The sequence below is a fragment of the Oratosquilla oratoria genome, chromosome 3 (assembly GCF_046742065.1).
Source record: "Oratosquilla oratoria isolate Oo_2021 chromosome 3, ASM4674206v1, whole genome shotgun sequence".
Classification (NCBI taxonomy): domain Eukaryota; kingdom Metazoa; phylum Arthropoda; class Malacostraca; order Stomatopoda; family Squillidae; genus Oratosquilla; species Oratosquilla oratoria.
Genome location: NC_134779.1, coordinates 40,969,676 through 40,981,837, shown reverse-complemented (window position 1 = coordinate 40,981,837; position 12,162 = coordinate 40,969,676).

The window sequence follows — 12,162 nt, the reverse complement described above, 5'->3', positions numbered from 1 at the left end:
AATTCAGTTGCCACGGTCCTGCTCCTCCTGCTCCACTCCAGTCGAGATTCAGCCTTTATATAAGCAAGTAGTGTTACCTTCTGTTCTACCAAACCATGGATAATCCAAAGAAAACACCACAATGGGATCATGAGAAAGTTAGATAAATGATAGAAATACGTTTTCTTTTTATTTATCACTGATACAATGACAATGCGTACAGCTAGGATATACATAAGCACCAACTGAATAAAATATAACCTACAAAACTTACTTTTATTTTGTGGATTCAGATGAAATGCTAATGGAATTAGTCAAAAGGTAAACCAGAGCTGTATGACCTGACTTCGCTGCACTACAGTGATAACGTGGCGAAAAGAAGCTGTGTTGAAATAAGCAGGCAGCTGGGTTGTGAAGGTAAGAAATTCCATACAATAGCCTAATGTCCACTGTGGAAATGCATTTCCTATCCTCACTAAACAATTTTCCTATACAATAATGTTTGCATACTTATCATATTGCCAAGGTACTGAGAAAAAAAAAATCACATTATTAACCGAAGAAAGAAATTCCATATGTATAATAACAGCCTATTATCCACTGCGGAAATGCATCTCCTTAGCTCACTCAACAAATATTCCTACTTATATTTTATCATTTTGCCAAGGTATTGAACTAGCTGGGGAGCTGAAATAATCTTTCAGTGTTACTCTCACGCCAAAAGCCTCCCTTGTAGCATTTCCCCCTCTTCCTCTCATTGGACGTACTGTGTTTGATGGAGGTATGACAACAGTATCTGGTAATGCAACAGCATTTGGGTGTATCAGATTATGAAGTATGCATGTTGTTGTGATGATTGCATTAGCGTTAGAGGGCATAGCTTTAAGTTTCCTTAAATATATTCTGAAGGTTTGCACTAGAATACCAAATGTGCACTCAACTATCCTCCTGGCTCTAGATAATCTATAATTAAAAATCCTCTTCTCTACATTATGTTCAGTCTGTGAACCTGGGTAGGGCCTCATCAAATTTCTCTTCAGCGGGAAAGCCTCATCTCCCACTATAACGTATGGTGCAAGCACATCAGTGCCAGGAAGTGCAGCATCTTCTGGTACATTTCAGGTCATCCTCAATTTTGGATAGTATTTTCTCAGATGTTCCTTTGTTCATTCTGAAATAGCTGTGGAATTTACTCTCATCATCAATAAGACGAGGATGCAGAGTATGGAATTCTCCTTCAGTCTTCCTATCTTTCAACATAGGATGAACCCACAATCTCTTTCTTTTTCTATTTTGTTTTCCTTCTTCATCAAGTGCAATAGCGATTATTGCCAACTCGGCGTCAGAAAAGTCACACATCCTTCGTAACTGATGGTAAGACTTCTACTGGTGTCGAGGGAGGGGGAATGACGGGAGCGATAGCGGAGCGAGAGCAGGCCGTACGTGTGGACCTCAGAACCGAGAGCGGAGCGCGACCGGACCGATAGTGTGAATCAATTACTGCTTATGATTCCGTGCTTATAAAGGCTTCAAATTAGACAGGTATCAACAAGTTTCAACAAGCAATACCTATGCTCAGCTATCTGGTGGTGCAACAGTAAACACGTTGTGACCCGTCTAATTTGTAATCACTTCCTTCCAATGATCTCATATGAGATCGGCAACTTTTATTGCCTTCTATTCTCTTTATACTACATCTACTATAGTTTCAAGCATTCAGATGTTTAATGTATGTTACTTCAACATGTACCATCTGCTATTATCTTCTAATTGTAGTTTAGTATGACTTATTTGAATAATTTCATATTGACACTTCTCTCGAGTCAAATTCTGATCATTTTCAACTTATGTTTCGTTAAATTTTCAGTGAAAAACTAGAAAACCACATTAGAATATCAGAGAAATATACCTAGTAGATATAGCAAAAAGGTAAGATATGTGTAAATATCGACAGATAATTAGGAAATTTGTAATTTTTAAGTGATCTCATATTCGTTTAACCCATTACCTACCAGTGATCTCAATCACTGGTAGGTAATGGGTTAAACGAATTTATCATCTTTTCATTTCTTCGACGTCATCTATCATAACAAACGTGGTGTACTATTCGTCCGTCTGTTTTTAGCAATTTTCTTTTAATTTCCGCCAAGAAAATTGCATGCATCTTACGTTGATACATTATAATTTACAAAATTAATAATTAATTTTCTAACGCTATATCGCTTCCATGTACACAACTGAACATTTACCGATATTTTTAGGCCTGAGGCATAATGCATAAATACATAGCCTAGCCTACTTGAAAATGTTAAGGTGGATGAAGTGTTTTCGCGTTTGGAGAAGAATTCAAATTTCTTTATGACGAGTCATGTAATTTTTTAAGGCTTAGACATGCTAGAGGGCCACCGTCCAGATTTTAGGTCCTACTACGAACGTCTAATAATTCTGTCACAACCTCCAATTACAGTTGATGCCAATGTGTGTACTCAGCGGCGGCGCCAGGAAATTTTACTTGGGGTGGCTAAGGGGGGGGATGAGCAAATTTTTGGGGTGGCTTATAATGCTATAATTTCCGCGTTAGCGACAATCCGAAAGGCGTAGTCCAAAGTCCGGCATGGGGTCAAAGGGGCCGGCCTGTGGCAAAGACTATATATCCTATATAGTCTTTGGCCTATGGTCCTTGGTGGGGTCCAGGGGAACCGCCCTGACGGGAGCTCTGCTAGAATTTTTTGTTGGGAGCTGAGGAGGGACTCGACATGTTGACGAGGGGGTGGTCTCAGAAAATAAACTCAGATGATGATCATTCACGAACATCTGGACATGGGAGGCATACCATGCTGTTTTGATTCCAATAAAAAAAGTTTATTTTCTAGCCTCACTTATCTATTGTTCGAGTGAGGTATATTGAGTTTCCAAACCCACTGCTGGAGGTCTATTATTATCACTTCACCGAGCTGCTATTCCACTTAGGTTGCAAAAAATTACACGGTACTTTGGGCAGGATTGTAATCGAAACCCCCTCTACTTACTTGTTACTTGTTACTTGTTATTTGGGAGTTCTAGGCCCCGCTCCACCAGCATCGGTGCTCTGCAGGGCCTCCATTGATGTTATCAAACACTATAGTCACTTCTAATACACAAATCATGCTCTGCATGCTGTGACTAGGGTTTCTTGAGCTGGATTAAATGTCTATGAATGGGGTATTATTGTCTGTCAATCATCAAATTGTGTAATTGGGCAAGGAAGGAAATTAAGTGTATATTTTTGCCGTAACCAATTCATCATGCAGTACATGCCATAGGAAATTCAGGGCCAATGTGGAAATTCAAAAGCTTCTTATATAGTATTGTGGGCCCTGGCATCTAATCACCCTTTTAACCCATGTAGCATATACGTCTGTGTAAATTGCTTCATGAAACATTACTTGAAGTGGGCTATATTTCTTCAATTGTCGAATAAACAAAAATTGAAAAACAAAACAAAAAGGTTTTACGGTTTGTAAAACATTTATATTGTTACGAAAGCGGCCCCTATTGCATCCTGTCGACATCGTGACATCGGAGATGACGCTTTCGTCGTGATCCTTGGCGCCAAAGGTGGACGCCACCTGGAAGCACGTGACGTCGAGCAGCGACTGTGATTGGTCGAGGCGTGCTTGGCGAGACTGCGTGGGCACGCTATCCCGAGGAGGAGAGAGACGAGCAGCAGCAGGTGACGGGAGAAGGCGTCGTGGTTCTCGCTCGGATTATTATTGCGTTTGTAAGCTGTAGCGAAGCTTCAAGTAGCCTTTCGAGGGTTGGCAAGTGACCCGAGGTGCCTCCTACAGCCCAGTATTCTTTTGTAGTGATTCTGTGTAAATAGTGGATATAAGTCTACTTGGCGTTTTCCTCGCCTTGGGAACTCACCACGGGACGAGGTGGCGAGTGTGAGCGGGGCCAAGATCTAAGAATATAAGGTCTAACCACTTCCGACCGAATTTCGAGGGAGTTGGCGCAGCGGGCCCGTGAACGTCACCTGGCTGCTCAAAGTGGGGTTAGCGGGTCCTATAGCTGTCAGTTGAAGCTGGTCCGTCGTTCAAAAATGACGTTGCCTTCGCTCGCACTGCTCCACGCAATTAGTTATATTCTGACAAATATTATATAAAATATATATATAAATATGTATAAAATATTATAGTTCCTGTCTATATATATGAATATATAATATATATGATATATAATATATATATAATATATAAAATATTATAGTTCCTGTCTTCCTTGGCGTTTCACAGTTTTCTTCAGTGTATCACAAAGAGAAAATGGACTCAGCCAAATGACGTCAGAAGCTGCGCAGAAGAATGTAAACGGTCTGACCTGTATATTTAGACCTTGAGCGGGGCGAAGCTCGAAACATTACCGTCACGTCTCTTAAATGCAACGGACCTATGAATTGAAATCGGGTGACAAACCTCCAGTCTCTGGGGGGGGGGGGGGTTGTTACAATATGAATGAAAATTAAATTCATATAAAGCTGAACAAACACTTTTGAAACGTAAGCACTTCCCTAGAAACTATTTACATATTTCGATAACAAAAATGTAATCTTCTTGATAGACTTAATTGCAAGTTTTTCCTTAAGAATAGTTTTAATAACAGAGAGAAATACGTTTTCTTCATTCAGTGTCCTTCATATGAAAAAACAAGTAAATCTTTGATGTTTTGACATTTCATGGATTTCAACCATAAACAGATAAAGTTAAAAAAAAGAAGAGAAACTCACGATGATATATCTCAGGAAATACATCGTTCCACCTACTTTAAAATGATGCGCCTATTATTATGGTTGGCAGCAAATGCATCCATAATCATATCCCTGTCTAACATCTTTGCTCTTTGGGAATTAATGTTTAATACTCCAAGGTTACTGGTACGTTTGTCACCGCTACTGTTACGCAAGTAGGTTTTCAGTTGCTTTAGGCATGAACAGCTTCTTTCACATGATGCTGAGTTAACTGGAAGAGTAACACTAATACGCACTAGCTTATACAAATCTATGAATGCATCTTTGTACGGTTGGAGCATAGTGGAAGTTGCATAGGTGTGTCCACTTCCATTCCCTGCTCCTGTGGCAACACGCCACAACTGCTGCAGTGTGACGTGTCCCCTAAGTGTACATATCTTAACTGTACATAATATTGTTAATTTGCATTATATCATTGTATATACCAATTCCCATCTTTACCGTATATTATAAACATCATATCTCATACGAGCATTACCATTATATTACTAAATGGATTTGTATATAGTTACAAGCCGGGGGCTTCGCCCTTTCCGGCTTCGTCGGGGGCTTGGCTGCGCAAACAGCGGCCTACGGCCGCAGCTTTCCGCGCTCTAATCCCTCGTTTTCCCCTTCGGCCTCGGCCTCGGGGCGGAACCCCAACACGGGATCCCCAGCACGAAGAAGAACGCAAGGAAGAAGAAGAAGAACGCGAAGAAGAGGAACGCGAAGAAGAATACCACCTGACCCCGACTTACCCAAGTGCTTTTTCAAGAATATTTTTAGGACAAAGTGTCACCGTAATACCACCTGTCCCCGACTTCCACAGCGTTTTTTAGAAAAATATTTTTTATTTAGACATATATAACACACACACACACACACACACACATATATATATATATACATTATATATATATATATATATATATATATATATATATATACATTATTTATATATATATATATATATATATGCGTGTGTATGTGTGTGTGAATTATACTGGGTGCTCACACTCAAATTCATATTGCACATAAAATAGACTATAGACTTGTGTTGTTCTACATTAGTTTGAGATAATGGGTTTGCTTGGGTTCCTCTCTTTATTTGATAAGTCGTGACAATAGTGTAGTCAAGCCTCTTCTGACTCTCGCCACGTAGGGCGCGACGAAGAGAATGAGTGTCGTTGCCAACACGGTTATAATTATATAAATCTATTTTTCTTATGACTAAATTTATGCACAGTATAAAGCAGAGTGTGAGCACCCAATATAGAATATAAATACACGTATATACAGGCAAAAATACATATATACAGAAGGAAAAAATATCCTATCGACATAATGATTCGTCGCAGGGTAACATTGTGTGGCCGACTCCCTGGTCGGGATGCAGTTGGCTTTGACGGTTGAATCTGAAGTCAAGTCAAAGTGACCCCTGATCGGGTCAGACAATGGATTATCCGTTGAAGCTTGCTGATACTACCAAGATCTGATGTGTATCTAATGCATGCGCGTGCACGCTAGTATAGAATGAACCAATGACACTCAATCTAAAGGCATTTCTTGCAACCGATGCTCGGCACTGCTACCATTTACTGTCCTTAGTCAGGTTAATGCTCAGAGAAGATAAAGATGTGATGATTTTACATACAAGATAAATGTACATAGATTTCGAGTAGTTTCATTACAGGAAAATACAACTGTCTAAAATGCAATTTACTTAATCTTAAGAACATGTGGAAATAGATACTATTTCCGTTCACCTAGTTAAGATGCAATCTTATGAAGGAGTGGCTCGACTGCAAATGTTGTAACGGGGGAGAGGAGTAGGGTGAGGTGAGGGTGCTCTATAGTAAGGGTAGTACCAACTGATGATGGAACGTTCTCTCTGTCGAGACCACGGGGAACTCTTTTTATATGATCTTTATGCAATACGGTCTCTGTAAGATCGTGCAACCTGAATGTTTTGACTTTATTGTTTGACTCCTGTCCAATGACACGAAAAGGGCCAGTGAATTTAGAGGAGAGTGTTGAGATGGGGTTATGGTTGAGGGTGTAAACAATGTCTCCATGCTCAAAAGTACAATTTCTGGCTGATTTGTTATGCAGACGGGCCATATCGTTCTTAGCCAGATTAAGAGTGCTATGGATTCTTTGGAAAAGACTATTAAATTTTGCTCCTTTAACCTTGACATAATCATTGCAATTGTAAACGGGAGGTAGTTCTGAAACAAGAAGGTCATATGGGAGTCTTTTGTCTGGGCCAAAGAGAACATAATGAAGTGATTTTGATAATGATCTGTTTATGGCACTGTTCATGCAAGCTTGAATCACGGGGATATGTTCATCCCAAGAAGGGTGAAGATCAGAAGCAAATTTTTGAAGAACATTGAGAATCTTTCAGTTCTTGTGTTCAACTAAGTCAATTGAATTACAGTGGTAAGCAGTAGTATTACATTTTGTGATTTGAAAGTATTTATAAATATTTGAAAAAAAAAAAATCTTATTGTTCAACTCAGCCCCGTTGTCGGAAATCAGAGTTTTGGGTGTAGTGAAGGGGCATATGAGTTTGTCAATAAGGATCTTTGCCACGTGTTGTGCTCTCTTGCATAGTAGTGGCGAAAGACTACAGAATCGGGAAAAATGGTAACTTAAGAAAGTCGTGAGTTTACGAGTAGTTGATTTGGACATGCGGTAGGAGTTAGTACGTCTGTTATATTTGGAATGCATATCCACAGCTGTCAATAGTATGGAAGAGCTAGAGTCCTGGGGAGGGTTTGGAGTTATTGAGCACACGGAACTCTGTTGTATGGAAGGTGGAACAATTTGTACTAGTAGCTGGTGCATCCTCGTGTGATGAAGCGGAGTGAATTTGAAGGGAAGGAGTACAGGTAACTGACAAGGGGTCATGGTCTGCTCGGTCACGTGAATCTGCTTTACGGTATGAGGAGTTGCTGATGACAATGCAGGGAAGAAATGGTTTGCATAAATTATACCATTTTCAGCAGGGTAAATGACTATGTTATGCTGCTTCATCAGTTTTAAACCTATGAGGATATCAGGAGGAAAATGAACGTCAGCTACGTAGACGGTAGCTGGAATAGATAGGCACTCATCTTTGAAGCTAATGTCTAAAGAGAGTTTAACAACGATCGGGAATGGTACACTATTCTTTTTTTGCTTCTTCCAAATTCCACTATACTACACTTCTTAATATTGAATTCCATCTCCCACTTCCTACTCCATTCCCATACTTAATTGAGATCACTCTAAAACGACTCACAATTTTCTTCAGTGTTCATTTTTTTCAACAATTTTGCATCATCCGCAGAGAAGCTCATATAACTTTCAATTCCTTTATCCATATCATTAATATTATATATATATATATATATATATATATATATATATATATATATATATATATATATATATATATTATATATATATCAAACATTATTGGAGTCAGAACTGTTCCTTGTGGAACACCACTTATCACTTCATCCCAATTAGAGTGTTTGTCTATTATCACCACTCTCATTTTTCTTTCATGCAAGAAGTCTTCCATCCACTTCAGCAGTTTGTCCTGTATTCCTCCTGCAGTTTCTAATTTCTTAAGCAACTTCTTATGTGGCACCTTATCAAAAGCTTTTTTTCAGGTCTAGAAATGCACAATCAGCCCATCCATCTCTTTCTTGTATTACATCTATTAGCCTTGAATAGAAACACATTAAGTTTGTGACGCATGATCGTCCTTGTCTAAATCCAATTTGCCTTGGATTTAGTACGTCGTTTTTTTTTTTTTTTTCCCAAATGCTTTACCCATCTAATTTTGATAATTCTTTCACAAATTTTAGCTATTGTACTTGTAAGAGAGACCGATCTATAGCTGGTAGGGTCTTCCTTGTTTCACCCTTTATATATTGGTATTATACTTGCTCTTTTCCAATCTTTTGGAATTTGCCTTCTTTCAATGAACTGTTTATTAGACTATGTATTTTGTCTGTTAGTTCATTCCTGCATTCTCTCAAAATCCGGTTTGCCATTTCATCTGGTCCATGCGATTTTCTGACATCGAGATTACTCTAGTGTTTCATTATTTCATTCCTTGATACTTCTATCTCTTTCATAGGGGGACTTTCTCCTCCCATTCGATATCTCTAGGTTGTATGTTCTCCCTTGTAAACACCGATTTAAAATGCTTGTTCATAATTTCTGCTATTTCTATTTCCTCTGTGTATTCGACTCCTCCTTGTCGTAGTTTATCTAACTCTTGTTTGTTTTTCAGTTTGTTGTTTACAAATCTGTAAAATAGTTTTGGTTAATCTTTACATTGTTCTATGACATCTTTTTCGCATTTTCGCTTTTCTTCTCTGCACACTTGTACATATTCATTTCCATAACTAGTATATCTTTTCCATTTTTCAGGTCTTTTGTCTTTTTCCATTTTATCCAAGCTTTATCCCATATGTCTTTTAACTCCCTACATCTTTTGTTGTACCAGCACATTACATATTCTTTTTCTTGCTTTTGTACTGGAACATACTTTTCCACTCCTCCTTTATAATTTCTTTTGTCAAAATATTCCATTTCTCTTCTACTGTTGTTTCCTCCTTGTGTATTCTTCCCAGTCAGCTTTTTGAAAGAATTCTCTTATTTTATCAAAATTTGTTTTTTCGTACATCAATCTTCCCTTTCTATATTGTTCGTTTTTTCATGTATTTTTCTTCATTTAGTTTCAGTTCAACCAATATGTGGTCACTTTTACTTATTGGTGTCTTATATTCAATCTTGTCCACTATTTCGGGTTCTGATGTGATTATTAGGTCCAGTCTCGATGGTTCTTCCTCATTTCTATTCCTAGTATTCTCTTGTATCCATTGCGTCATTGTATGTTCTATGATCATATCAAGTAGTACGTTTCCCCATAGGTCGTCTCCACCCTTCACTGTCATCTCTTCCCAGCAGATTTCTTTACAATTAAAGTCACCCATTATAACTATTCTTCCTCCATCTTCCATTATCTTATTTAGTGTTATCCTTGTGTCTTCTAATATATTTTTGTGTTCTTTCTCTTCCCACGAAGCCGTTTTAGGAGGCACATAATTTACTACAAACTTCCTGCTCTTCCCATCCTTGTCCTCCACTTCCATCATAATTATCTCTACTCTATTCTTTCCATATGTGACATTCCTCACATTTATATCCTTCTTAGTCAGGAACATAACTCCACCCCTTGTTTTACCTCTCTGTTTCTAATCCAATAATTATATGCACCATGTCCTACACTTCTGGGTGGTAGTGGACCTTTCAATTTTGTCTTTACAATTCCCATTATATCAGGTTCTTTCTCCTTCAGGTAATCATTCAGTTCGTTCAATCCTGTTATTAAGCCATCTATATTTGTGAAGGACACTTTTAATTTTCAGTTATTTCTATTGTGTGTTCTGTTTCCCTTCTGTTTTTCTCTGCTATGAACTATTTCATATTCACTACTCTCCAATAGAATTTCTCTTTTTCTGACTCTGTTCTTTTCTCGTTTTTTCCTTAGCTTCTAGTCTTTTTGTTTATTCATTTCTTTTTTTATCCATACCTGTTTATATTGATCACGTTTTGCTAGTTTCCCTGTTTTTGCTAAGATATTCTCTGCTGTTATTTGTGACCTGAATTTAACCTTAATTGGTCTGGTCTTATCTATATTGTATTTCCCTAGCCTATATATTTCCTCTATTCCTTTCCCTATTTCTGGTTTAACTTCTTGAACTACTTCTAATGTCTTATTTACTTTTTCCTTTTCTTCCTTTATTCTTGTAGTCCTATTTAGATTATACTTCTCTTCAGTCCCTAATATAACTATACAATTCTTTTTATCCGCTAAGTCTCTTACTATATTCTCCTTCTCCTTCATCACTTTAATAACTGTGTCCTTAGTTTGTTCTTTCATCTCCTGTTCCATTATACCTCTAAATTCCATTTTATTGTTCTGTTGTACTTTTTCCAATCACTTACCTCTTTTGCTATGGACTCTTTATTCTCTTCATTACTCCTCTTCAGGGAATCGTATGAAAAGTACAAAGTAAAGAGAAGGGAAGGTAAGCATAAGATATAGGGAGCGAAGAGGAGAGCAGATGTGAAATGGGGTAAGAGTATGACAGAAAAATTTGAAAGCAATAAAAATATGTTTTGGAAGGAAATTAAAAGAGAAAGAGGAGGCGAATCAAGTAGAGAAGAAAAGGTAAAAGGTGCATATGGAGAGATGATAATGGAAGAGAAGGCAGTGAGAGGAAGGTGGGCAGAGTATTTTAGGGAGTCGCTAAATGTGCAGGAGGATAGGGAGGGAAAGGTAGTTGCAGTAGGAAGCGCTAAATGAGAGTGATGAGTGAGGAAAATGGAGGAGAAATAGGGAAGGATGAAGTGAAAGCAGCTGTTAAGATGGTGAGAGCAGGTAAAGCACCTGGTCTGGATGGATGCCATGCAGAATGTCTGAAGAAAGGAGGTACAGTTATGGTGGACTGGCTGGTGAGGTTATTCATTGTTTGTTTAAGAGAGGGTAGAGTGCCGGAGAACTGGAGGAGTGCCTGTATAGTTCCGCTTTACAAGGGAAAGGGGGACAAGTGCGAGTGTAGTAGTTGGGAAGGCTTATGGGAGGGTCTTGATTGAGAGGAACAGAGGGAGTAATTGGCGAGGAACAGTGTGGGTTTAGGACAGGTAGGGGTTGTGTAGATTAGATTTTTTGTGGTAAGACAGATATGTGAGAAAGCTATAGGAAAAGGTAAGGATGTTTTTTTGGCTTTTATGAATCTGGAAAAGGTTTACGACAGGGTAGACAGGAAGGCACTGTGGGAGGTTTTGCAGATATATGGAATAGGAGGAAAGCTGTTAAGAGCTGTCAAGAGTTTTTACGAGAGTAGTAGAGCTTGTGTTAGGATTAGAAATGGAGAGAGTGAGTGATTTGAGGTAAAGGTGGGACTTCAGGGATATGTTATGTCGCCCTGGGAGTTCAATCTATACATAGATGGGGTGGTGCGAGAGGTGAATGCAAGGGTAGTGGGTCAGGGGTTGGAGATGATTAAAAAAAAATGGAGAAAAGTGGGAGGTGAGCCAGTTGTTGTTTGCTGACAACACTGCACTTGCAGCAGGATCAGAGGAAGGATTGGGAAAGTTAGTGACAGAGTTTGAGAAGGTGTGTGAAAGAAGGAAGCTGAAGATTAATGTGGGCAAAAGTAAGGTGATGAGATGTATAAGGGGAGAGAGTGACAGCAGGCTGGAAGTGAGCATTAAGGGTGAAAGACTGGAGGAAGTGGATAGTTTTAGATACTTGGGTGCGAATGTGGCAGGAAAGGGAGGAGTGGGGGTGGAGGTAAAATGTAGATTGAGAGAAGCGAGTAAAGGCCTTGGTGGATTGAAAAGTGTAATGA